Consider the following 25,900-nt stretch of genomic DNA (forward strand, 5'->3'; position numbering starts at 1 on the left):
AAATGACACTCAGGGAGGACATCTTCCCTAAATATAAAGAACATGAGAACACACATGCATGTACTGTTTTATGTTTATTTTATGAGGACAGATACAGTACATATTAGCATATAGATCTGATGTATTGCATGTAACATGCATCAAATAAAATTACATGAAAGCATATGCTAATTATCAATGCTTGCCTCTAAAGTGGTCGTTTAATCAAGGAGTTCAAAAACATTACTCAAAGCGGGGAGATTAAAACACAGTGGTAAACTGCTAAATATTTAAATAATTTATCATATTATTATTAGAAAAGCTAATTACAGTATGACACATGCTGCCTTTGCACATGTGTCACAGAAAACAAAAGCTGAAATTGGATTAACTAAAAACCATTAATGCCACCAAGAAAGCAATTGATAATTTACTAAATTTGAAAATGTTATGATTTTGGGAACAAATTAATGTTTTATTTACCCACTCTCTCAAACTAGATCACAACCAGTGTTAAATAAGTGCCTGTTAAAGCATTCTATGTGCTTTGGTTCTGTGAGATATTGCATCAATAGTGGATATTCCTTGTGACTTACAAGTTACAACTAATTGTCCACATCTTCTGGCATCCACAAAATTTCTAAACTGAAATTACAGCCTTACTCAGGACCGGAGCACTAACAGTACAGCATGGAAAATCATGTGCTCTTTTTCAAGTTCTTTCATTGCATAAAACAGAACTAGATTAACTCTGTGATCAGGACGCTGTCTATATGTGAAAAGTATAATGTAGGGTTTCATTAATTGGAGGAAAATAATACACATATATGACATAGAATTGCACTGACGTAATGGTGGCAGATTTAAAGTTTTTAGTTCATCGCACGGTTCACTGGGCATTCATCTTGACGTGCCACCGATGCGCGGCTGCATAGGACCTCTAGCCACTCGATCACTTTTTTGACTACCGAGAGGGAACCCGAAAGTCGGCAGCAGCCTGGACCCCGTCCTACTCGACCGTTCCCAGAACCAAAAACAATTCCCATAAAAACACAGCAGGGATTCCTGCACTCTGCGCCCCGCAGGCTCTTTATAACGGCTCAGTAAGGAGGATGGCGTGGGCGTTTGCGAGACTATTCGTTTGGCGGCGGTGTGGAGTAGACGCAGTCATTTAGCGTGATGGAGTGCCGGACTGATAGGAGGAGAAACGTTCAGCGTGGAAAGGGCAGCTTTCTCCAAAGCGGGGCCTCGCTGAGTTTCTTATTCTGAATGCGTCGAGAAGAGAAAACTTTGTCACGCCATCAATCACAGGCAGATTGTGAGACAGCACAAAAATTCTAAATTGTCTAAATTAATTTGATTAAGGAACTTATAGAAGTTTAAGTGGGTGCGTGTGTGTGTGCGTGCGCGTGTGCGTGTGCTTGTGTGTGTGTTCTTATGAACTTGAAACTTAATTTGTAGAGTGTACAGCAGATGCCATAGCCTAAGGGACAGAGAGTACTCAAAAACCCCACATAACCACAAGATAAATCCGTTGTTATTAAAATTGCCTCCTAGTGGGAGTTTTGTTTATCTTCTTCTGCCACTTCAGACTATTCTTAATTCTTTAAAGACGTTAAAACATCTCAAGAACTGCACCATTAGGGAAATTAAAGTTTCCATGCAAGATACTTGGGCAAACCTTCATAAACTGTGTCCTGTTTGCTTGTTGTTGTTGTATTCATTCATTCATTCATTCATTCACTCATTCATTCATTCAAAGCACTTGTGGACACAGATGTCTTAAACTTGCTGTGAGAACAATTGTTCCTTCTGGGATGTGTCCTACCCATTGTCTTTGAAATAGCGTATCTACACTGTGCTGCTGTTTATATGACACAATTACAGTTACACTATACACAAAATAATGAATGTGTAATATAATGGCAGCATACCAGGTGCATTGAAGTATCTTAATTTTTATTTTATTTAATTGGTGAGGAATGAAATGACAGCAATTTGTCAGGTATCTCATGATGTTACGACAGAATAGTTGGGTTACTGGGTTCTTTCAAGACACCTGTAAAAGCATTTTCATTTTCACTGGTTTTTCCCAAGTCTAAAAATGTATGTTCTCAACAAAGGGCCACTTTTCCTCTTTCCTAAGGATTAGCATTCCAGAGGGAATCACAAAGCAAAGAGAAAGTTAAAGAGCAAGATGGAACAGCAGACCATAGACTTCTATTTCATTTTATTTGATTTATTCTGACATTTACAAAACTCCAGGCAGGTATAATTGAATTCAATAGAATTTGAGATCAAACATGAACAAAAAAAATTCATTAGTTAGAGTCCATTCAAATCCACTCTGTACTGCAATTAATGGCTCTTGAGAAGTTAATAGGATTCACAATCTGCATTTTACCAGTTTTATGTAAATGCTTCACTGTTTCCTGTTGAAGCAGGGCAGCTCTGGTAGGTCTCAACCCCCCCCCCCCACCCCCCAGCCCCCCTAAAAAAGGTCTTGTTTATTATGGGAAATTGATTCCTTAAAGGAAAACAATGCTAAATTTCTGTTAAGCAGACATACAAAGGTTAATGCTGTGTTTAATAGAAGTAACCACCAGGGTACATCTTCACAAATAGGAGAGGAATGTAGTCTGGATGTGCATGTGGTCTTATGTTTGTCAAAGAATGGAAGTATATTTTAGGACGCAGGAAATAAGCTGTATGTGGACAGCTGTTCTTCCCACACACCCACGCGCACACACACACACACACACCCAATTCACTCATGTATCCCTCTGACTCTAGCATGCACAAATGCACCTATGAATGTTTTATTTACAACTACATTGTTTATTAACCCAGGCTTATTGGTGAAAGTACCAGACTTATTATTGAAATGTTTACTATCCAAAATCGGAATTCACATAATTTGCACACAGACTAGATTAAAATCTCCAAGTCCGCAATTTATGATGAAAGGGTGGTAATAATTTTGTGGCTAAAAGCCACTGTTGTGTTTGAACTCATTTTTGAAAATTATCTAAAACATTTAGCAGGCTAGATGAAAGCAATGTAAGACATGGGATACTCCTCTTGTGGAAAGAAAATCTGTCAGACGCATGAATGCAACAAGAGTTTTGCTGTAAGCAGCCAATCATTTTTATCATCATTGCTGAAAGCACAGACCTTATGAGGCTCTTCGACTTGTAGCTGTGATTAATGAAATCTCATGATAGCACACAAAGATAGGCCTTCCATCATGAAGCAGGCCAACCACAGAAAGCAGATAGTGATGTTTTCTTTGAAGAATCCTATAAACTACATGATCCCTCCATAAATTCTGCGTAAACTTTAATTAAAATATAAGCCAACTGGCATAGACTATCATAGGGTAAAACATATTGATGTACATCACCAGAGACATTACCCTAACCTACTATGGTAATATCACTGATTGTTTGAACAGTGACATACACTACCCTTACTATACATAGTGTTTTTAAAACTGCTATATATCCTTATGTTCCACCTCGTTTAGAGTTACTTCACAGAAAGTAGTTCTGAATATACTGTCAGCTTTTCACAACTTGAGCACATTTCATAGGCATGCATCAGCAACTCTTGAGCGTAATCCTTTGTGGCTAGTTGAACTGTCTTTTAATGCCCAGCTATTTACTTAAAATAGTTCACATATCCTTTAGTTTGTGGTTTGCAGTTAGTGGTGGGAAAGGTGAAAGGTGAAGTTTCCCAAGAGCACACGCTGCAGGTCACCCCACATCTGCTGACAGCCTCATTGGGAGGTGGGCTTGAGACGATGGCTCACAGTCAGCTTTGATCAAAATAGATGACCTTCTGATGTCTTTCACATATCTGTGGCATTAGTTCAAACAAATAAACAAAATGCTGCACTTGGCCCCTTTTCTCCCTGCAGACGGACCAAGGGAAGGGCTTGAAATTCACTTATGCTATTGTGTTTAGGAGAGAAAAAAAATATTATTGTCTGGATTAATGTGTCACGTCCGGAAAGAAAACCCTTTGTGGCTATTCAACCTTTGCAGCATTTCTGATTAATTTTACTGCAAGCACCCCCTGAAACAACCTTTGCCTTGCCTGGCCGTAAAATAAACATGGCTTTTAACCCTGCATGCTAGGCAAGGAAAGAATGCTACTCGGCATAGTATTAGGCTAATCAATCTCTTGAGAAACAGGAAGTAAGTCTGGCAGTGGCCAGCTGTTGTTTCCATGGGGATACATGACAACGCAATTAGCTGCCTTCTGGAGGCCTAGGCCAATGGACGTTTTCTGCCATTTGGCAGTGAAGTGATAGATCCTGGAAGGAAAACGCTCTCAAAGTCTTCTGATGCATCCGCAGCACAGTATACAGTCAGCTCTAATTCACGGCTTCCTTTGATATTGTTGTAGAGGAGGATTGTCTATAAGAGACAAAGCCCGAGCATTATCTTTCAACTTCTTTCTTCTTTTTTGGAAGGGACCGTACTAATTCTTTATACATATAATCTGTGCTTATGAAGTCCTTTGCATCTGGTTCATTACTTTCAACTGAAGTGGCACTGATTTAACTTAGGAGCAGCACAATGGACATCAGCTTACTTGAGAGACCATCATATTGAGTTTTCAGCCATTCTTACAGTTTATACAGTTTTTTTGGATTTATCTTGCACGGTGAATTTTCTTCCTTGACTGCACAACGATACTGCTTAATGTAAAAACGTTTATTTCAGTTTTCAAAGAGATAATATTGGGTCATTACTTTGAGCCTAGTGGCACATTTCCAACAATAGGCCAGGCCCATTTCCCAGTGACCCCCACCAACCAACACAACAGCAAATAGAGAAAAACAGAACCACGCAGCCAACTGTCCCAGCATGTACAGTGAGCTCCAGAATTATTGGCACCCTTAATAAAAATGAAGAAAAAAGGCTGGATATAATAAATGACACAGATAATAATCTATATGTTATGTTCAAACATATGGGAAAACTATATACTTTTATTTCAGTACATTTACTCTCATGCAATCTTCAATGTTTTTTCATTAAGTAATCAATTTTTTTCTGAAAACCATAGGTGCCATAATTATTGGCACCCCTAACAATTATTGTAAGTAAAATCTAACAAAATACAATACAATACAATTTTACTTAATTTAGTTCATCTCAGTCTAAAGGAACTATATTGTGTCATTCCGTCACTTCCAGTTACACTAGAGAATAAAAATGAGGTAACAAGCATACAAAATCCCTTTGTCATCCACCAGCATGGGAAAAGCCAAATAACTGTCAATTAGGAAGAGACCGATGGTAATTTACCGTCACAAGTCTGGTAATGGGTACAAAAAAAGACATACACGGTTAAATATACCACTTAGCACTGTAAGGGCAATAATAAAAAGGTGTAAAACATATGGAATGGTTGCAAATTTGCCAGGAAGAGGAAGCAAGTGCATGGTGTCCCCACGGACAGTGAGGAAGATGGTGAGGGAGGCCATTAATAACCCAAGGATCACTGTTTAAGGATTGCAGAGTTTGGTTTGTTTCTTGCTGTCAACAAGTCTAAAAAAAACATAAAATGTCACCTCCATACTTTGTGCCACCCTTCCAACTCATTGTAAGGGTGGCACAAAGACAACCCTTACTGAGCACAATAAACAAAACCAAGAATCTGGAGCTTGCCAAACCTCATTGGAATTATGACTGGAAGAGAGTGCTATTGTCAGATGAGACCAAAATTGAACATTTTGGCCATACACATCATCGATATGTTTGGCGCAAAAGAGGAATGCATACAGGAGAAGCACTTCATATATACGGTCAAATATGGACGTGGGTCATTGATATTTTGGAGATGTTTTGCTGGCAGTGGTCCCGGGGCACTATTTTAGATCAATGGCACAACGAATTCAACAAAGTACCATGAAATTCTGGCAGAAAATGTGGTTGTCTCTGCTAAGAAGCTAAGACTTGGTCATAGGTAGATTGTCCAGCAGGACAATGACTCCAAGCATACATCAAAATCTAAACAGAAATGCTTAAGTGAAATCAACATCCATGTTTTCCAATGGCCATCTCAGTCTCCAGACTTAAATTCCATCAAAAACCTGTGGTCTGAATTGAAGTGGTCCATAAGGGCAAACCCAAAGATATCAATGATTCTGAAAAGTTCTACATGGAGCAATGGTCAAAAATCCCTCTAAATGTGTTCTCTAAACTTATCACAAATTATAGGAAAAGACTCATGGCTGTCATCTTTGCCAGGGGTGTTTTCACAAAGTATTAAACCAGGGGTTCCAATAATTGTGGAACCTGTTTTTTGGGGAATTTTTTTATTTTATTAAAAAATGTAAGACTTTGGTTGATTCCAATGAATCATTAATCAGGCACACTAGTTTACAGATGTTGGAAAATAAAGCTTATGTTAATAATTGTATTTTTTAGTGTAGCAATTTTTTTTTTTAGCATTTTTTGTACATATTTATCAAGGGTGCCAATAATTCTGGAGTCCACTGTATTTGACTTTCAACAGAAAACCTATGAACAGTTCATTTTAATCTCCTATTCGTAACTCACTAATTACTTCCCTTGAACAAATTTTGTTTATGTAGCTACACAAGCTAAAGTGAGATGAAAATAAATACAAATCAATGAAAAACAGCAGAAAAAAATTTTAAACAACAAAAGTATTTTGTCTTTTGGTGTACATGTTCATTTCAGTTTAGCCGTGAACTCTTCACTTGTCAGAGCAAAACTGCACCACCAATATTTCTCTTTGCTTTCCTTGAAGCTCAGGATTTTTACACGACAGAGCAGAGTAAGACAAGACCATCTACTTTTATCAAAGTTGTTTTCTACCAAACTACAAATAATCATCGACAAGAATGCTGAAGTGTCGGCAATAATGGAGCAGTAAGAAAAGAAAGAGATGATCCTCTCATCTTCATCTTAAAATAAGGAATAAACGATACAGTTGGAAGCGACTGTTCACTACAGGGTTAAGTACGCATGTTTCTTGTCGCTGTCTAAAGGGTAAAAGATTGCAGTCCCTTAAGGGAGCTCCTAAGAGGGCCAGACCTAATTTTAGAATGTCGGCATACATCCTTCTGAGCGCGGCTGCTGCATTGTTGCAGGAAGTGTTCAAGGGGTCCTGGCCAAGCCGTGCCTGCAGAGGGAGGGGGGAGGACCTGGCTCTGGGACTGTTTTCAGAATAAAGCTCCATTTTTAATCAAACCACAAACCCTCTCCAGCAAGACTGGACCCATAAACTAAGGAGAGGTCATTTTCTCGATTCTTACAAAATATCTCCAGACTGCCAAGCAGCAGCTTTTGTCAGTGTCTGCAGTAATACATTAACCTATTACGCTGTTTCATAAAGGGATCTTGCTCAGCTATGAGACAAGCTGCTGTTGTGAAAATTTCTTACAGACCTTGCAACATACAGAAACAAAAGCCTGTTCTGTGGAACTACAAGATTAACAGATGAAAATATTTATATAAAACAAGATACTAAAGAATTATTTGTTATTTTTTTTATAAAAGATGCGATTATTTTAAGAATGTTCTCATGTTTTTGGTGACATTACGCACTCACTGGGAACATACAGCTATACAAATGCTGTCATTTTGTTGTAGATGTTTTTTTTTGTTTTTTTTTTTACGATTCAAAAACTGTCCTTTTACACAAAGGGTAACAAATAATTGGGAAAAAATGCTCTCCATCTGTATTAATACTTTGAAAGTTTTGGGGAAAAACATGTCTAATGCATTCTAAACTGTAAACAATTACTCAACCGTTCATCCCCATTATGCCCCAGTTCTGTGCCATGTGCTAGATTAGACTATTGTGAGCACCAGTTTTCCATTAATTAGTCTGCAATAAAAGGTGACAGATAGTAATGGAAAATAATTTAAATGTCCTACCGTTTTGTTCGCCTGGTAACTGGCCCCATTAGAAGACAGTTACTCTGTGCCGCTATCAGAAGAAGATAGGAAAGAAGGGCTGAAATGGAAGGCTTTTTTGGCTGTTTTGATAAGAAGCCATCCACCATGAAGTGACCATGAAGATGGCCATTTTTAAAAGATCCTTATATTTTACACAGGGTTTTTATATCTGATTTGAAGGCACATACATTTGTCCGTTTATTCATTCATACTATCAAAAAAAGCACATAATTTACAGTGCTTGATCAAAACTATCACTGATGAATAAACATTCATGGCTTTAAATTTGAATGACTGGTATCATAATTTAACACTGTTGCGTTTTTTCTGTACCTGAAGTACAGATACATTTTTTTCAGATTATCATTTTCTCACCCGCTACTTCTCAAACCACACAAGCAGTTTTTCTTTACGTGAAAGAAGCACAGTAGCTTCGCGTTGAGTGTGACCATGAGCCAACATTATTTATAATGTTGTTTGACATTATAGATGTTGCCCCATCCCTGACATCGTCTTTACAGGGGAACATTAATTTACCTGCCATTTTCCACCTGGGTATACCAAAAGTACAAATCTGGCCATCAGTAATACAGCCTGCAATCTTCTCAATGCTGGCACAACCCCAAACCTTCATGGAATAACCTACTGTTCTCCCTGTCATTCAGCAACATATCACACCGCTTGACACAACAGCCCAGTTCATCACAGCTTTTCATTTAAAAAAAATGGAATTATTTGCCTTTGCCATTAGAGACCAGTGCAAATGATTTGAAAAGGGATACTCCATTTCATTAAGAAGAACTTGACTTCAGAGAAACTTAATACATCTTGTTCACCAAGCTGCTCTCAGAGTAGATTAGTTAGAAAGATAACAACGCCGTGACTTTGAGGAACATTGCCCAAGCAAGCTGAAAGTCACAGGGCTGTTATTTCAGTATTAATGTGATTTATGGATTCCTGACAATCCAACAGTGCAGTCAGTACCTGACCCTGTGCAGTTTTATAGTGCTCATAACTTACTGTGAATGTGCGCTCATTCTTTCATAAAACAAAGGGCCACATCATTTCTCTAATTATTGTATTATTTTGAAAAGCAATTTATTTATCAAGCAAGAATAAAGCTGAGGCGAGTGAAGTAAATAAAAAAAATATGAGAACAGTAAGCTGTAAGGAAATTGGAATGCAGAATTAATTCTCCTTTGCTATAATGTTCTAATATTTTAGTCACACGGGAAAGATACTGTAGCTGTGCAGTCATATAGCTTCACTTACCAACAATGTGGTAGGCCATTGAACCACTTCTGGTAACAAGCTAATGTACTGTATCATATCAAGACCGAGCATTCAAAGGAATCTGGTAATATGCTCGCTCAGTGTGCAATGTAGGTATGTTTAATCAAATTATGATTAATTGAGACAGCAAGTAAAACATATTTATACCATTACTGGTGGTCTGGGCACACTAACCAAATCTGGAACATGATATTTACCCAGCATATGTGAAGCAAGGGGAATGAGGCAGGCAAATAGATGGTAGCTGCTGTACAACTTTGTGAAGAAGAATCAAGGTCATACCTACTGGTTTATTGGACTCACAAATGTCTGGCACAATATTTTATAGAGATGGCAGTATGTTTGCATCCCAGGGGCTGGCATTATCATTCTGTATGACATGCTTTAAAAAAAAACGACAGGACACTGTGACAGACATGAACATTTTTATGCTTTTGAATGAATGGTTTCTACTGTTTTTACATTTTTAAAAGTTTTACCACTGACCCACTGGTTCATCCAAACATTTCACAGGTGCTAGGGGAATACATATATTGGTGAAGAAAATATATTTGCACATGTATTGAATGCCTCAGACAAAGCTGAATAGCACATCAACATTTCAAACTCAAGAGGTCATCATCAGGTATTATACACAAAACAGGGCCATATACAAGCTTACCATGTAAAAGCTATACCCAACAATGACCTCTCCAGTTCGAAACACTGCTGCACCAGTAAACTTGTCTGGCAGCATTCAACAATTACATTCCCTGGACATCTCTTTTCTCCACAATATTTTACAATTTATCTGCCATATTTATTCCAATATGTTTTGTCAGTTTGGGGCTTTAAATCAATTCTTATCCAATTTGATTGTGCATTGTGTTTACACAGGTTCCCTTAGTCTAATATTATATTTTGTCTAAAGATCAAAAGCAATTCAGTGTGACAAATAGGCAATAATTGAGGAAATCAGGAAGGGGGCAAATATTTTCTCACGACATTGTATATACACAGATTTCAGGATCCAGATTGAGCTTATTTTTATTGGATTAAAATGGCACTCAAGGAAAGACAAGTTTTCCTTTTATTTAAGACACTCTATATTTCTGAGTACACTGGGATATGATGTTTGCTCTTGCGCTGAAAGCAGGGCTGTTGCAGTCCTGAGCCTGCAATATCGATGTGCCCTTGAGTTCAATTCCAGCCCTCACTAAACTGGATCAATTGTAGCACTTATTGATTTAAGGACAGAACCATCTGACTGGCAGAATTCCTGCATTTATATTCCCTGTATTTGTCTATTGCCCATGCTTATTACCCATGTAAGGATCCCATCATGCTAGATTGATGAGATCCTTACCACTCTAATCAAGCTTAAGAGGGCCTGGGAACTAGACAGGCTAAATATATCTCACTACACTCCCAATGCCTCCATTTAGTGATTGGCCTAATGATGCATAATAGATAGCAGGTTTGGAACAAGACAATGATGAGAAAATTGGGGTGAATTTAGTGAAAAGGTGACACACTCCAGGATCTCCAATCTAGGCAGAGGTTACACATTTACTTGCTCCAGATGCTGTTGCTCGCATCCCGCCAAAAGTAATTGCTAGCAGATTGTACACCCTGCCTGACAGGCACCTCTTTGTAGAGGCTTATCCGCCATTTTCAGTGGCTGGTGTTCAGAGGGGGTCTGCTCCCCGAACTGTGGCCATCACGTGGAAGAGCACATTTAGATGTTTTTGACCTGAGGGATTGAGCAAGAGCACAGCATTATTTGTAGTTCAGCAGAATTGATCCATCATTAATACACAGTATTTTCGCACCACACGCACACCCTTTACACCCTTCCCGAGTTGTTATCGTCTTTAGGAAGCATGTTTATTGCTTTGGGTGAGAAGGAACATCTTTCATCCATAGTAAACTCTACAACCCTGGGGCTACGAATGAAGATCCCATTAGGAAAAGCTCTTCCTTGTAGTCATAGAGTCTTAATCTGCTCTCCGAACACAACATATTTGCTGAGAGGGCTATGATTCATGGCTACATTCCTCTAAATAGGTATGATTCATCTAATTAAAAGTAATTTAGAATCTGCTGAAAGAAAGCAAATGTGGAGCATAACATTGTATTTAGGGATTTGTAGACACAAAGGACTGAGGACAAACAGATCATTTGCAGTTTTTTATTATAACTTTCCAGGATGCTCAGATGGTTGCTTCAAATCTATTTATACATATTAATTCTATTTATTTGCAGAACAGTTACTATTATGAAGTGATGTCATCAAAATCCAGATACCCCTGCATTAAAAAATATCACAAACATAAATGAAACATAATTTAAATTCTTTCTTGTTTCATGATAAATTAAATTTGAAGTTGTAAAAAATATATATAATTACAAGATGATCTTTTGTAACTGAACATGTACTGACTCTTGTCTAATGTCATCTCATTCTGTCCATTTGTAGGTCAATATATAGTGGCATCTGGTCTTACCATGGTGTATGTGCAGGATATGTACTGCTTCTAAATGAATTCTTATTGAATAGCTTTTAGAAATATTTTGTATCTAATTCCTTATAATTACTTAATTGTGTTTGCTCTTTTTCTAAATTCTATGAATATATTCAGGTTTTTATCAGCATCATATGGTCTTTATTTTTCATCTCACAGGTGAATTCAATGTTAGAAACCCATATGTATGTGTGAAATAATTGTTGTTAAAGCCCTGATGGATACATTTTGGCTATTAAATACTGCATAGAAGTACGAGTGTGCAACCTTTCTTTTTCAGTTTATCCTCAAATCTTTGACAGTCATAGTGCCATTCAGTTATGGCTTACTGTCAAATCATTGCACCTCGTGGAGGCTTTCAGTTATGAAAAAGAAAGAAAACATGTTCTTTTTTTAAATATTTGATACCAGACATGAAATGCATCTTCAGCCCAATTTTGAACATTTCAAATAAAGAGCTCCATTGTACTGCTTGACCTACATCCATCTAAAGCTGTATTTACATAATTATGACGGATGCTTCAATATTTAAATTATAATTGGATTAAGTCACAGGAATTTACATTTCTCAGTACTATAGAGGTTGCATTCTCACTTTATGAAAAATGATGTAAATTTTTCTTGACTTACATATGCCCAATAATGCCTGGGATATTAAAAAGGAAAACAATTTCCTTCTGTTGAAGAGCATTTATTTTTTTTTAAATCTTCCAGTGTCTTTGCAATGCAATTTAGTTCAAATATTTTTCACTTTTCCATTATTTTAATTTTAAAATCCTTTATCTTTCATAACTAGCATACTGTATATTGTCAATGGTTTCTTGGCAGCCAGGCAGCTTACTGAATGCTTGTGTGTGTGTGTACGTGGTATGTCTAAGAATTGTTATCATACCGATACTTTCATTGTTCATACGTTTCCATATTTAAACTGCAGTTCCCTACATTGTGTTATCTGCTTGTGCATTCTGCTTCCCTGTAAAAGTGTGACATGGCCATTAATTCCTGGGTGGATCTGGAGACACAATACATGTTCAGATAGGAAAAATATGGAAAACAGCCAGGCTGCCATGACACTGTAAGAATCACAACGTCTGAGGAATCTCAGCACTGTTCCCAGTTCTAACAAAGCCCCTTTTGGTATTCTATCTACTCAGAGGCCCAAGAGTAATTGAAAATGCCATTCGTGAATTCTGTTCTTAAGGTATCTGGTTGCCAGTTTTTATTCATCATAGTGGAATTGAATTGTCAACAGTAGTACAGCTACACCGTTGGGCAGCAACACATGCAAAATGAATGAGAGGACATGCTCTAGCCCGAGGTTGTATAACTACAGTACCTGTGTGCAGGGTAGGTTTTGGTGGTTCAGCACTAAAGTCCTACATTTAAGTCACAAATTGGCTGAAGGGTTGACACACCTGGTTTCCAAGGCCTAAGATGGCTGCTGATTGAATTGAAACCCCGTAAACCTGCAGATACCGCAGTCCTTCAGGGCTAGAGTTGTGCACCCCTTTCTTTAGCTGCATCGAAGGGAGCTACATCTCCCTCTCTGCACTTACTGTAGAAGTTCAGGCCAAAGTGCCAGGTATCCTGTACATTACTCAGCAAATTCCTGCAAGCTTAACATCTTCCCAGTACCTCTGATTGGGGAAGGTGATAAACTGCACTACGCTGGGTTAATGGTTGCAGCTATTTGAACTTTGAGCAGTTGAATCTTTTACATTTTTTTCTAGCACATTTGTTGAAGGCAGAATACATGTAATTAATCTTTGTGGAGCTGTATAGCTGTATAATTTGGAAAAGCCATTCTGAAGCAAATTTTCTGTCTCATACCCTATTTTTAGTTGCAAGAGACAATTTCCCCAGCAATCATATTTAAATATTTACAAGCCATGGCACATTTGTGTTTAAATTGGTAAATGTGCCACACATTGAACACGTCCTAAAACTGTCGTTATTGATTTGTCACATTGGTGAGACCAAGTGCATTGTGCTCATCTGTAAATGGTATCAAGTGACACTAATCTTCCTTTGTTTGTCCAACTGATTTATTTTTCAGTGTAAATGAGACATTGTCCCCAATGCTGTATGAGGAGACAAGGATCTATATTGGGTTGAATATTGAAAACAGGCAGAATTATCATGTTGTGTGAGACACATTTTAATTTTCCTGTGCTATTCAATCAATTGGACAGGAAGGAGCAACTACAGTCTCGAGGACACAAGCATAAGGGAGTAGTTCTCTTGCTTAAGATCTCTGTGACACATGTTAAATGCAACTGTCAAGGACATTGCTACAGATGCTATTTTTAACATGTGTGAAGATGGCGACTTTGTACAAAACATTAGGGCAAGAAAATAATTATTATTGATGGACAATGTTCATTCAGTGAAGCATTCTGGCTGGTTTTAATACTTGGGTTGCAAAACCTGTGGAAAGTTTTTGCTTTATCAAGCGTTTCCAAATGAAAAGGCAATTTGCGTAGTCTTTTTAACTGCATCCAATTCAACACTTGAATGGACCTTTACCAAAGGGTTTTATTTTCTGAAAAATGTAAAGATTAAACTAAGCTTCAATTATTAGTGCATCATGTAATGCAATTTGTAAGTAAACAATTGATCAACCAGTCAACAGCATTAAGTACATTCTGGTAATGCCGGAAACATGAATTTCAGCAAAACCTTTTTTTCATCTTTTGTAAGATCAGTTATGCCAAATAAACAGAAGATAAACAAAATCAGTGGGTGCAACAGACTTCAAGGGAAGGTAGAGGTGTCATTCCAAATGTGATGCATTTGGAAATGATATATCACGCAACCACATTCACTAGACAATGGCAGTGATCTTGAAAAACGTTTTCTCAATACACCATGAAATCCAAAAAGACTTTGCAGTCTGGCTTAGACAGTGAGATCAAATGATTTAGATGAGCACGATCCCAAGCATAAAAATAAGAACAGAACATAAACATAGAAGGCTCTGGAATGCAATCTCTCATTCTGTGCTGGGCCTCATTTTCAATGCGTTTTAAGTGTGCTCCACTTCCTGTAATGGGAGAGCATTAGAACTGAGCAGTACTACAGTGTTGTGCACTTGCAACCTGCCAGGTATTAGGTTAGCACTCATTTTCTGCTGGAACTGCTGTAATGAAACGGATTACTTAAACATGTTAGCATAATATATTTCACCAGCTTTGTATTGGTACATCCATAAATAATTGTTGAATGAAGCAACTGAATGAAAAAGACACTGTCTGAATGAACAGTATGCTACATTGACTCCGTCCTCTCAGGGCCCTCTGGCGTAAACGTTAGAAGAAGACAATACACATAACAAGACACAAAAGGGAGCTGTGACCATCATGGTGAGGCTGTAATTAGATTTATGACATCAAACCCGATAGACAGCATCCGCCAGAGTCATGGCCAGCAAGATCACATTGAAGGGAACTTCAAATTGGCTAGACTGATTTATCTCACATCTGGGCTAAAAAACCACCACACCTCCAATTTAATTTGACAGGGTTCTATAAGCAGTGAACTGGAATTGTCATGCGTGGCAGAGTTTGTTGAACCTGCACAAATCAAACGTTCCTGTATAAAACCTGAAAATTAGCGACAAGGAGACTATGACAAATTGCTTGACCTTCCCCCTCAAAAAAGTGAGTGCTCTGTGGGTGAATTCTAGGTGAATGTCACATGGGCAAAGTGTGGTTGAGTATTATGTGGTGAAGTGTGGTTGAATATAATGTGGTGACGTGTGGGTGAGTATTATGTGATGAAGTGTGGTTGAATATAATGCGGTGAAGTGTGGTTGAGTATTATGTGGTGAAGTGTGGTTGAGTATTATGTGGTCAAGTGTGGTTGAATATAATGTGGTGACGTGTGGGTGAGTATTATGTGATGAAGTGTGGTTGAATATAATGTGGTGAAGTGTGGTTGAGTATTATGTGGTGAAGTGTGGTTGAGTATTATGTGGTCAAGTGTGGGTGAGTATTATGTGATGAAGTGTGGTTGAATATAATGTGGTGAAGTGTGGTTGAATATTATGCGGTAAAGTATGGTTGACTATTATGTGATGACGTGTGAGTGAGTATATGTAGTTTAGTGTTGGTGAGTATTATGTGGTGATGTGTGGGTGAGCATGATTTGGGTGATGTGTGGGTGAGTATTATGTGGTGAAGTGTTGGTGAGTATTATGTGGGTGACGTGTGGGTGAGTACTATGAGTCACAGCTTCATAAATCCTCATATTGTGCTTATTCTGCATTTGTTCACATCTTCAGTTTCACATGCAGCACCATTGTATGTTTTTACTGCATTTCTCCGTCAGAACCTCCATGTTACAACTCTTCACACATGCACGTTTTGACTGTGACTAAGCAGCCCTGTAAACAATGTCCATCTTTCTCTCTTGCTCACACTGAATGAGTCAGCGACTCCCCCAAGTAAATGTCAGTACATTCATGTCACCACCAGATGGCGAAAAGGCAGCAACACCCACCGGTGATCATGGAAAGCAGTTGCAGCCTCCAGAAACCGTGCCTGCGCAGTCCTTGTTCTTCCCTGTCTGAGGGACGGGATTAAGGCATGACGTGCCTCTCCTGACCATTTTGCATAGGGTACGGGATATCCTCCATTTGTTCCCTCTTGTCAGAAGATTCAAATAAATGATGTGTGGAGAGGCAACAGTGAACTGCAGCACTGGCCGCCTCTCCCCCCTCGCTTGCCCCTCCGGGTGGGCTTATGTAAGCCTGGGCCTTTCCCTCAAGCAATCGATCCAACACGGAGAGTGAGAAGACAGGTCCTCGACATGGCCTCGGGAAGCATTTCCGTTCGCATTGATGAGGACTAAATGTACAGAGACGCACATGCTCCCTTAAGTCTTAAATAAAGCTATGAGAGGATTTGTTCCTGACAGCCGTTTCACTCGCTCATTTTATAATGTCAGTGAGAATGTCCCTGGTGAGGAAAGTTGAACGTACGCAATCTACAGTGCACTGGCAGATTCTCCATATTATTATTATTTTTAAAACTGATTTTGCAACAGTATGCTGTAGATACATATATTATTTAATTCTACAATGATTCTTCCATTAGTAGATCCATAAAAAACAGAAAATTGAGCTTCATAACTACATTAAACAGATTTAGCTATACCCAACAACCTGAATGGTGTGATCTATATGAAATAGATTACTGTTTAACTTGTGCCAAGCATTATATTCTCAGTTGTTCATACATAACGATTTTAGCCATTTCTTAGCGTAGTGTGTACTTTTTTTGAAGAGTATTGAAGCATCGTATCTGCTCAAGTTCAACCAAAATACCTCCAAACTCATTGTATTCACCACATAGGTTTTCCTTGGCTCACCAGTACTTTCTTTCTTCTTAATGATGTTCCAGACTGTGGATTTTGGTTAGCCTAAGTTTTGGCCTATGTCTCTGATTGTTTTTGTTTAATTTATCAGCCACATAATGGCTTCCTTGACTTTCATTGGCACAACTCTGGTCCTCGTGTTGACAAATGCCAATGACAGACTCGAAAGGCAATAAAAACTAGATACTGAAAGTTCTCTTAAAGCTGCATTAAGGAAACAACTGAACACACCTGACTAATCAGAAACATCTATAAACACCATTTGTCCCAAACTTTATGATGCCCTGAAATGGGATGACTGTTTATAAACAAAGTGTTGTAATTTGTTACATGGATAAACCAAAATGTATAAAAACGCCATTAAATAAATGCTTAAACCACATCTGAATTGTGTGATTACAAATCAAAAATTGTGAAGTACAGAGCCAAATGAATAAGAAAATGTGAAATTACAGCACTTTTTTATACACAGTCCCTCTATTTCATGGCATCATAGAGCCAAATCAAGAACAAATATGTTTTTGTCCCAAACATTATGGAGCTCACTGTGTGTGTGTGTGTGTGTGTGTGTGTGTGTATATATATATATTGAACTCCATAATTTTTGGGACAAGAACATATTTTTTCTTGATTTGGCTCTATGATGCCATGAAATGGAGGGACTACAGTATTAATCAACGTGTGGTTAAAATGCAGATTCATAGCTTTTATTAAAGGGTATTTTTTATATATTTTGGTTTCATCATGCAGAAATTACACAACATGAACTGTATGCACAAATTACACAACATGTACTGTATGCATTTTAGGCAATAAATCCAAGAAGCTTGGATTTTAATCAATTGCCTGCTTGCTAAATGTTTCCTTCAGTCATCGCAGTTTATATTACAGTTCAGAAGTATCAGCCTTTATTTTCCACTTTATTTTGAGTGTTTTGTAACAATGAATACTGAATAATAACGTTTGTTTTAGAAAGATATTGCTACAGAAAAATTAATAACTACATTATTTTTGTGCCCAATTTGTATCAAACATGAATACATGTATTTAATCAAAATAGACTTAGTAGTCCAAATATAACATTTGTTTGATTTAAATTCTTAATAGAAATAGCCTATAGATTGGATGTTACAGTACCAGGCCAAATTCAAACTGGCCACAATATTTGCATGCAGACATAATAAAAAAATCAATAGTTTTGATCACAATGAAGTGCACTGATCCTGCACTGCAATGTGTCTGACTACGATGTGTCATTTAAACGAATAAAATGAAACCTTTTCAAGCATTTGTAACAGTATTTAATGTGGAGTACTGAGGGCTAGGCATCATATTCAAGCAGAAGAAAGGGCAGCTCTTGTTATCCCACAAAGGAGGACAAGTTTCTAAAGAATGAAACAGGAAATTAATCTATTATTAGTCTCCAAGCATATTTCTACTTGTGCCCATTCACCCTCATGGCCAAGGTTAAATGTCAATTCATCCGCAAAGAATGAAACAGAACAAAAACCCTGATTTGTTGCCCTTGTGCGGCATGCCTTTTACAAAACATGAGCAGAAATATACACAGGTCTCTTGAGGATTACAAATAGTACAAGGAATAGTAAATCAAGATGGCCTTTGATGGCAGATTTAGATTTTTGTCATAATGGAAATATGATAAAAATGTGTGACAGGAACATACGTAGTTATGGTGCCATTTCCAAAGGCTAGGATGGTATTTTAGAAGTTTATAAGTGTTTAACATGCAGTTTTCAAACATTTGAATATAAGCTGAGTCTGTCGAGCTGTTGAAAAATAATAAAATTTCAGTCATCAATAAATTGATAATCAAGCATGAAGTCTTTGTATGCCAGAATGAAGCCTTTCACACCCCACAAATTCAGACTGTAAATGAGGCAGATATAAAACGTCTGGAGTGTCTAGTTTTTGTTTGATATTATTGCAAATATCTAAAAATGAGTGATCCCTAAAAAATAAAATCCTTGAAGTTAGTGGTAAGTGTAGGCAGAGCACCATTTTAGAAACAAAAAGACATTATGATTTCTTCAGTGATGTTCAGATGAGCTTCTGTCTTTCATGGAAATTACCAAACCAACTGGAAAACCTCCCACTGAGTTTAAGAGTATGAACAGCTCAATTTGCATTTCTATTTCATCTGACAAGAAACATTTATGAATATATGTCAATGTTTTTTCTGGTGTACTATTACAGAAATAAGAACAATTTGTTCTGATACAATGAACAAAGAATATTTTCCATTGCCTCTGTTGCAGACATACAGTGTAACATGATGCTGCTGTCAGGTTTATGGTACAGTTTGTAAAGGGATGGATATGAATGGCTGCAGACCTAGGCCAGGATGCTAGTTTAAGGATAGAATGCTTATAATTAATCATTCAAAATGCTAAGAATCATGGAAATTTTCTCATACTGAGGGGTGAAAGAATCTTTTTTATAACCTCTAGCTTCCTTTGTGGACAAATACACAACATGGAGTCACTCAATGGGGAATATGAATAGATGAAAGATAGATACAGTATGTGCCAGAAATGGAGATCCAGAGACTCAGAGGGTTAGCTCGGTTTGAATTTAAAGCAGTTTCGGCAAAAGCAGAGCCAGCAAGCCCAAACTTGGTCAAGATTAAGCAGTGGTAAAAATAGTACAAATCAGTATTTTTGGGACTGAACTAAAAATGTTGATTATGTCACAGGCTGAAAGGTTGGGTTAATATGGCTCTGGTGATGATATTCGCTTTTCAACATTCCAGAAACCTACATGTGACAGTATAGCATTGTAAAATGTGTACTGCTGCCAACTCTTCAGAGCATAAAATCTGTCTGGAGGCTGTCCTCCAAATCCCTTTTTTTTTGTACGCGGAAGATACTATGAGTATGGGGGTTCAGAGGAAAACATTATTTTTTGCATGTGTCCTCCATGTGTGCTCTGGCATTGATGACCCTATTGAGATTACAAAAAACTCTCATCCACAGCAGATATTTTTCTAGGTACAAAGACACCTTAAGTTCTTTCCAGATCAAGAAAGCACAATTGGTTAATGCAGCACTGAAATTGCAGCTTAAAGAACTTGATGGCACTCCCTTTAGAGGAATGGAATTGCAGACTGGCAGACCACCTTTCTTGATGGGTTTCAGACAGAGTGAGGAAATGGAATTTTCCTCTGAGAGCAGAACTACTTTTTTTTTCTTTTCATTTTTGCGCCCTTTGTACCAGGCACAGACTAAAGCTCCTCTGCAGCTGAATCTAAATTAGTATCAGTCAATAACCCCACCCCCCCCCCCCCTAACACACACACACACACTCCCACACACACAGTAAATTAGCATATAAACTTGCCAAAAAGCCAAAATTGGTATGTTTTAATATTGTTGCTTATCTTACATAGATATGACAAATTAAAAAGGATATCACAATTTAGAAAATATTCAGAGGAGCAGATAAGTTTTACTTTTCTTAAATTAATTGATTAAATTAATTCCAATTTACCCCATTCTTTCTGATTCCTATTTTCACACTCTGAAGACCCATATAACATTTTTTTTTTACTTTCTTTAATTTACTTTTTTCTTTTTAATTTCTACCATACCATAAGCAGTGTTGAAGTGATAGTGTTTATTGTTTTATGGGGATACAGTACTGTGCTCCCCACTCCCCATTCCACAGGCGGATGAAGAACCACTGAGGGAAATGCAAAACAAACAGTAGATTTCTCAAGCTGTTGGAGGACATGACAGCTCTCTGCACCAGAAAGTTTCAAGAAGTCTCAACAGGGAGCGTGTGATAGGTCCCTGGATTTCAGTGGCAAGAAAAAAATAATAAAAAGCGACTAGAAGAAGCAGACCAAAACGTCAGGTAGCATCCCCATGACAACCAAAATATTCTGAGCTCATCTCTTCAGTACATGAAGTAAGACTATAATTTTCATAATGGACCTAAACAAAGATGTATGTAGCCTTAGTGCTTTCTGCATGTTTAAAATCTCCTTTCAAATGAACAAGTGAACATTGGCAGCTTTCCTTTACTGAGTTAATTGTTCAGGTATTTGGCTACTTTTTTTATTAATGTTAGACATGACTGAATTCAATGATTTGGATCAATCCGATGTGGAGGATTTACAGAGCTGGATACTGATGAAGTAGAAAATGTTATGGTTGATGGGGCTTCCCCATTAAATCTTGCTTCTGTATATAAATACTCCTCTGTTTGTCATTTCATAATATTATTCTGCATGTCTAAACAGCAAAGGCATCTTTGAGTGACAGATGGACATACTAGACAGGTCTTCTATTTATTTTCCTCTAAAAAGTGAAATGTGCAGTCAAAACTGCTGAAGAGAAAATATAGAGCCACATAACCTAAATTTACTGTAGTGCACTACATTGTTATACAATTCATATGATATCAGGTAGTCATCATCATCATCATCTTTGCTGAAAACCAGTTAATTCCTATACTGGGCCCCTTTTTTAGAGAAGATCCTGACACAAGTTTCAGTGACTGTGTTCTTCTCTGGCTGAGCATGCTTCTTCATCAAGCAGTGCACTGTGTACTGTACAATTCTGTAGTAGCTGTGCACTACAATTGCCAATTATTATGGCAGTGGCAGAATATAGGCCTCACTGCATATGTGCATTCTGACCATCAATGATCATATAGAGCATAAAGAGATCATATAGAGATATGCACTTCAACTAAGAATGACACCCTTCTCAGTGGTCAACAAGCTTGAGCAACCCTCTTAAACCGTGGTCATATCTCCATCTCCATCTGCTGGGCAATGTCATAAGGAACTCAAAATGAAGGACATACATCGTCTGTACTTCATCTGTCTTTTATCTCACATTACCACCTTCACCCTCGATTGGCTCATTCTCTAAATTTTCGGCTCCCTCTCCCCTGACCTTTTGTATGTTGAAAATAAAATCTACTATGTGTCAGCTGAACTCTATCTGCTCTCCACTGATAAAACCATGCTTATCTGTTCTGCCACCTGTTCTTAATACTGTTTTCAAGACACACTGGACTAGGACATTTATGATAAAAACTGCTGCAGTTATACCAACCTCAAAAAAGAAAGAAAGAAAACTGACATTTGTCCTTATAACCTCAATCATTTTTGTCAAATGTCCAATCTCCCTTTCCTTTCTTTAGCACTTGAGTGTGTGGGGACATCTCAGTTAATCTGTATGGCAATGATATGCTAGAACCACTCCAGTCTGGTTTCTGAGCACAGCACAGTTGTGAAATTGCCCTGGACAGAATCAGTAATGATTTGCTGCTGGCTGTGGTCTCTCAGTTTACCACGGTTGGAACTTTGCACTACTTTTGTGCTATAAAGTTAATCACAAGCTTCCTGAACAGAATGACTGGTGTTGTCCTGCAACAGAATGACTACTGCCTGATGTCACACTGCAGAGATTTGAATCTTACCTCAATGATCTGACATGAGTTTGTCTGCATGGGATATTGTCAATCAACTTCTGCACCAGTCACACATGAACATCTCAAGAGTCCACTGCAGGGTCCACTGCACTAAATTTATATGTTAGCAATATGTCACATAATGCTTAGGCAAGTACTGTACTGCCTGGAGGAAATCAAAAGCTGGATGCTTTTTGAAGTGAAACGCCAGAAAGCCTGACCTGATATTTATTGGAACAAAGTATAATTTCAGAAAAGCTGCCTCCCTCAGTGTCACTGTGGGTGATAGCAATATTAGGCCCTCTTCATTGGTGTTATTTTCACTCTTCTCTTTCTTGTCAAGCCCACATCAATCATGTCAACAACAAAAAAAGAGTTGTTCTTCCACCAGGATAGAGTTCAAAGTTTCTCTACTGACCTGCAAGACTCTGTCTGGTCTTGCTCCTCACAGCATCTGTGAACTCCTGAACCACTACAACTGAGCACGCCCCATTCACCCCTCTGACACTGGCAAGCTTGCTGTATCCAAGATCAGACTCTGCTCCAAGGATGACAGGTCTTTCTGCACTGCTGTTCGCAGGCTCTGGAATGAGATTCCTGAGTACATGGCATCTTCTGCCTCCATCCAAAACCCAGCAGTTGACTAACATGTATAACATTGCTTTATGTATACAGTATATCATACTTTCTGCTCTTAGTGGTCTGATTTCTTCATGGTCTCCAAATATTTCCCGTTTCTTACATGTGGTTGATTATTGGTGGAAAGTAACATGGCGGGTTGGGGGAAATTGCCAGTGCCTCATAGATATGCATTAGCATGGTTATTTTATAATATTTTCAAGTTTAAAATCCTGCATATTATGCCTTTAAATAAGATTCAAAAACTCCCAAAGCTTCTACTCTGCTGTAGCAAAGCATATTAAACTGTGCTGCAGTCTCACTCATCCAAATCACATTGCACTCATCTAATGTATTGTGCCTAATTGTCTGCTTTCTGAGTGACAATGGTGTCATATGGAACAGAGAACCTGTTGTGTGTCACACATAGGTCTGACCAACCAAGCACCAGCTATGACATTCACTGTCAGTCACTGTCAGAAGGAGATTTTCAGCTCTGGCATGCTCCAGCAATTTTTCTTGGCACAAACCGATTTTCATGGCCATTGTGAACTCTACTGTACGGTAAAACACAAAAACAAAAAGAAAACGCAAAAACAAAAACTTTCGGCCCTGAGGTGCAGATGCAACCAAGCGGCCAAAACCAGACTTCGTTTTTGAAGCTCATTTCCTGGTGTTGTAGTTCCTGGTTGCTCACTAGCGCCACTACGGATGGCTCCAGTATAGGTGTTTTCATATCCGGTTTCCATGTAAGTCTACGGTACAAATGCAATAAAAATACAAAGCCACTAATTTTTTCTCACAAGAACAAATAGTCATAATAGGTGTATTTTATTCGTCTTATGACTGTCCATGGGTCTATTTTATGATTTATTGCATCATTTGGGCACAGGGCCAATATTTGTTCTGGACCAATGAGGTACAGCTTGCGTCACTTCCGGATTACTTCGGAGGACTATGCTACAGTAGGGGCCACAGTCTATGGTCACTGGGGTGGGCGGTGGCGCTTCTTGGCCTTGCCATTGCGGCTCCGGCTACGGTCCGCCTGTGCTAAGTCTGAAAATGCAGGCATCCCATTTCGTGGTGATTTCATTATGGCGTGTGCTATTTACAGCTGCACTAGACGACCATAAAATAATCCTCCTCTTAAGTTTTTCGGTAGCCGAGTCATTTTTACTATTTCCTTTAGCCTACTTAACCAAATAATTACTCGGCAGAAAGCGTAATCAGCCTGCTATATTTGGTAAACCAGCAGTAGCCTGTGCTAAAACAGTTCGCAACTTCGGCTACCAAGCCGTTTGACTAGCTAGCTAACCTTAACCGGCAAACATTCAATCTGTCAAACGTGTTTGGCGGCTTGTCAGTCGTGTACATTCCGTAAATGTCTACCTGGGCCATGCTTCAAGCATGTGACAAAGCTACTATAATCCCGATTTTGGGATAAACACTTTTTCAGTTTCACGAAGCGAATTAAGAGTCTCAAGGTTCATTTGCTGAAATCACACACACAGAATTTAACGAAATTAACCATCTTGGCATTTAGAAAGGAATATGTTTTTAGCATTTAAGAGACCGACAAGCTAGGCATTTAAGACAGTGGTTCTCAGAATCGGTTCTGGGGCTCCTTGCGTATATTGGCTTTTCTCCATTGGTTTTGATGATTTACAAGAAAAAAACGATAGCCTAATAATAATTAGAAATTCAACGTAGGCTACATTATTTTTGTCTTCATGCACCAGGTGGAAAACTTGCTGTACAAAGTGCGTTGTCATATTTACACGCCTGCAGATCAGTTATTAAAATACTTGGTAGATTTGTTAATAACCGCTGACAGTGTTAATTTTTATTCGGTAGAAAGTGATTTGCGAACGATCGGTCAGCTAGCGTCACCCAGCAAGTGAACACCACAAACGGCGATGGAGTAGCTAGTAGTAGCAGTTACTGGCTCATTAACTGACTGGCGAAAACCTACGACGATAACTTGCTCGGTTAACAGCAGATCTACCAGACAGTTATACGAAAATTAGCCTAGTCATATCACCAGTAGCCTACACATCTCCGATTGATTGACCATCAGTGTAGTCAATGTTCTTCCCCTGTGGTTCATATTGCTAATGCGTGAGCTAACCACGGATAGCCTACCTAGCTCACTGGCAAGCTGATATGCTAGTTAAGCATATTCGTTTTGCTGAGAAACATGAATTGAAGATAACTGAACATAGCCTAATTGTATTTTTAATGTCATACATATAACGTGATTACATGACAGTACAGTCACGGATGGAAATTCAACTCCGTAAACATCTGATAATATATTTTAAAACATAACGGCAGACAGTCAGCTAGCCTCGTTCAGGTTGATGGGCTTTTCCGCACCGGACTGTCAATCAAATTGTAAAAATCACAGAGCGGATTTTAAACTCTGTGGTTTTGGCTCCAACTCCAAAATGGCCGCGCCCGCCATTGAGCTTCAAAACGTATTTTCGGAGACCCACGGAGAGTCAATGGGTGACGTCACAGTAGCTTTGTCCATATTTTTTACAGTCTCTGGATGCAACATACAAAAACAAAAAGGAGTGGTCCTGAGGTGCAGATGCAACATACAAAAACAAAAACGTGCAGCCCTGAAGTGCAAAACACAAATACAAAAAGAAAATGCAAAAACAAAAAGGAGCAGCCCTGAGGTGCAAAACACAAACATACAAAAACTAGCAGCCCTGAGGTGCAGATGCAACATACAAAAAG

The sequence above is a fragment of the Anguilla rostrata genome, chromosome 4 (assembly GCF_018555375.3).
Source record: "Anguilla rostrata isolate EN2019 chromosome 4, ASM1855537v3, whole genome shotgun sequence".
NCBI classification, from domain to species: Eukaryota; Metazoa; Chordata; class Actinopteri; order Anguilliformes; family Anguillidae; genus Anguilla; species Anguilla rostrata.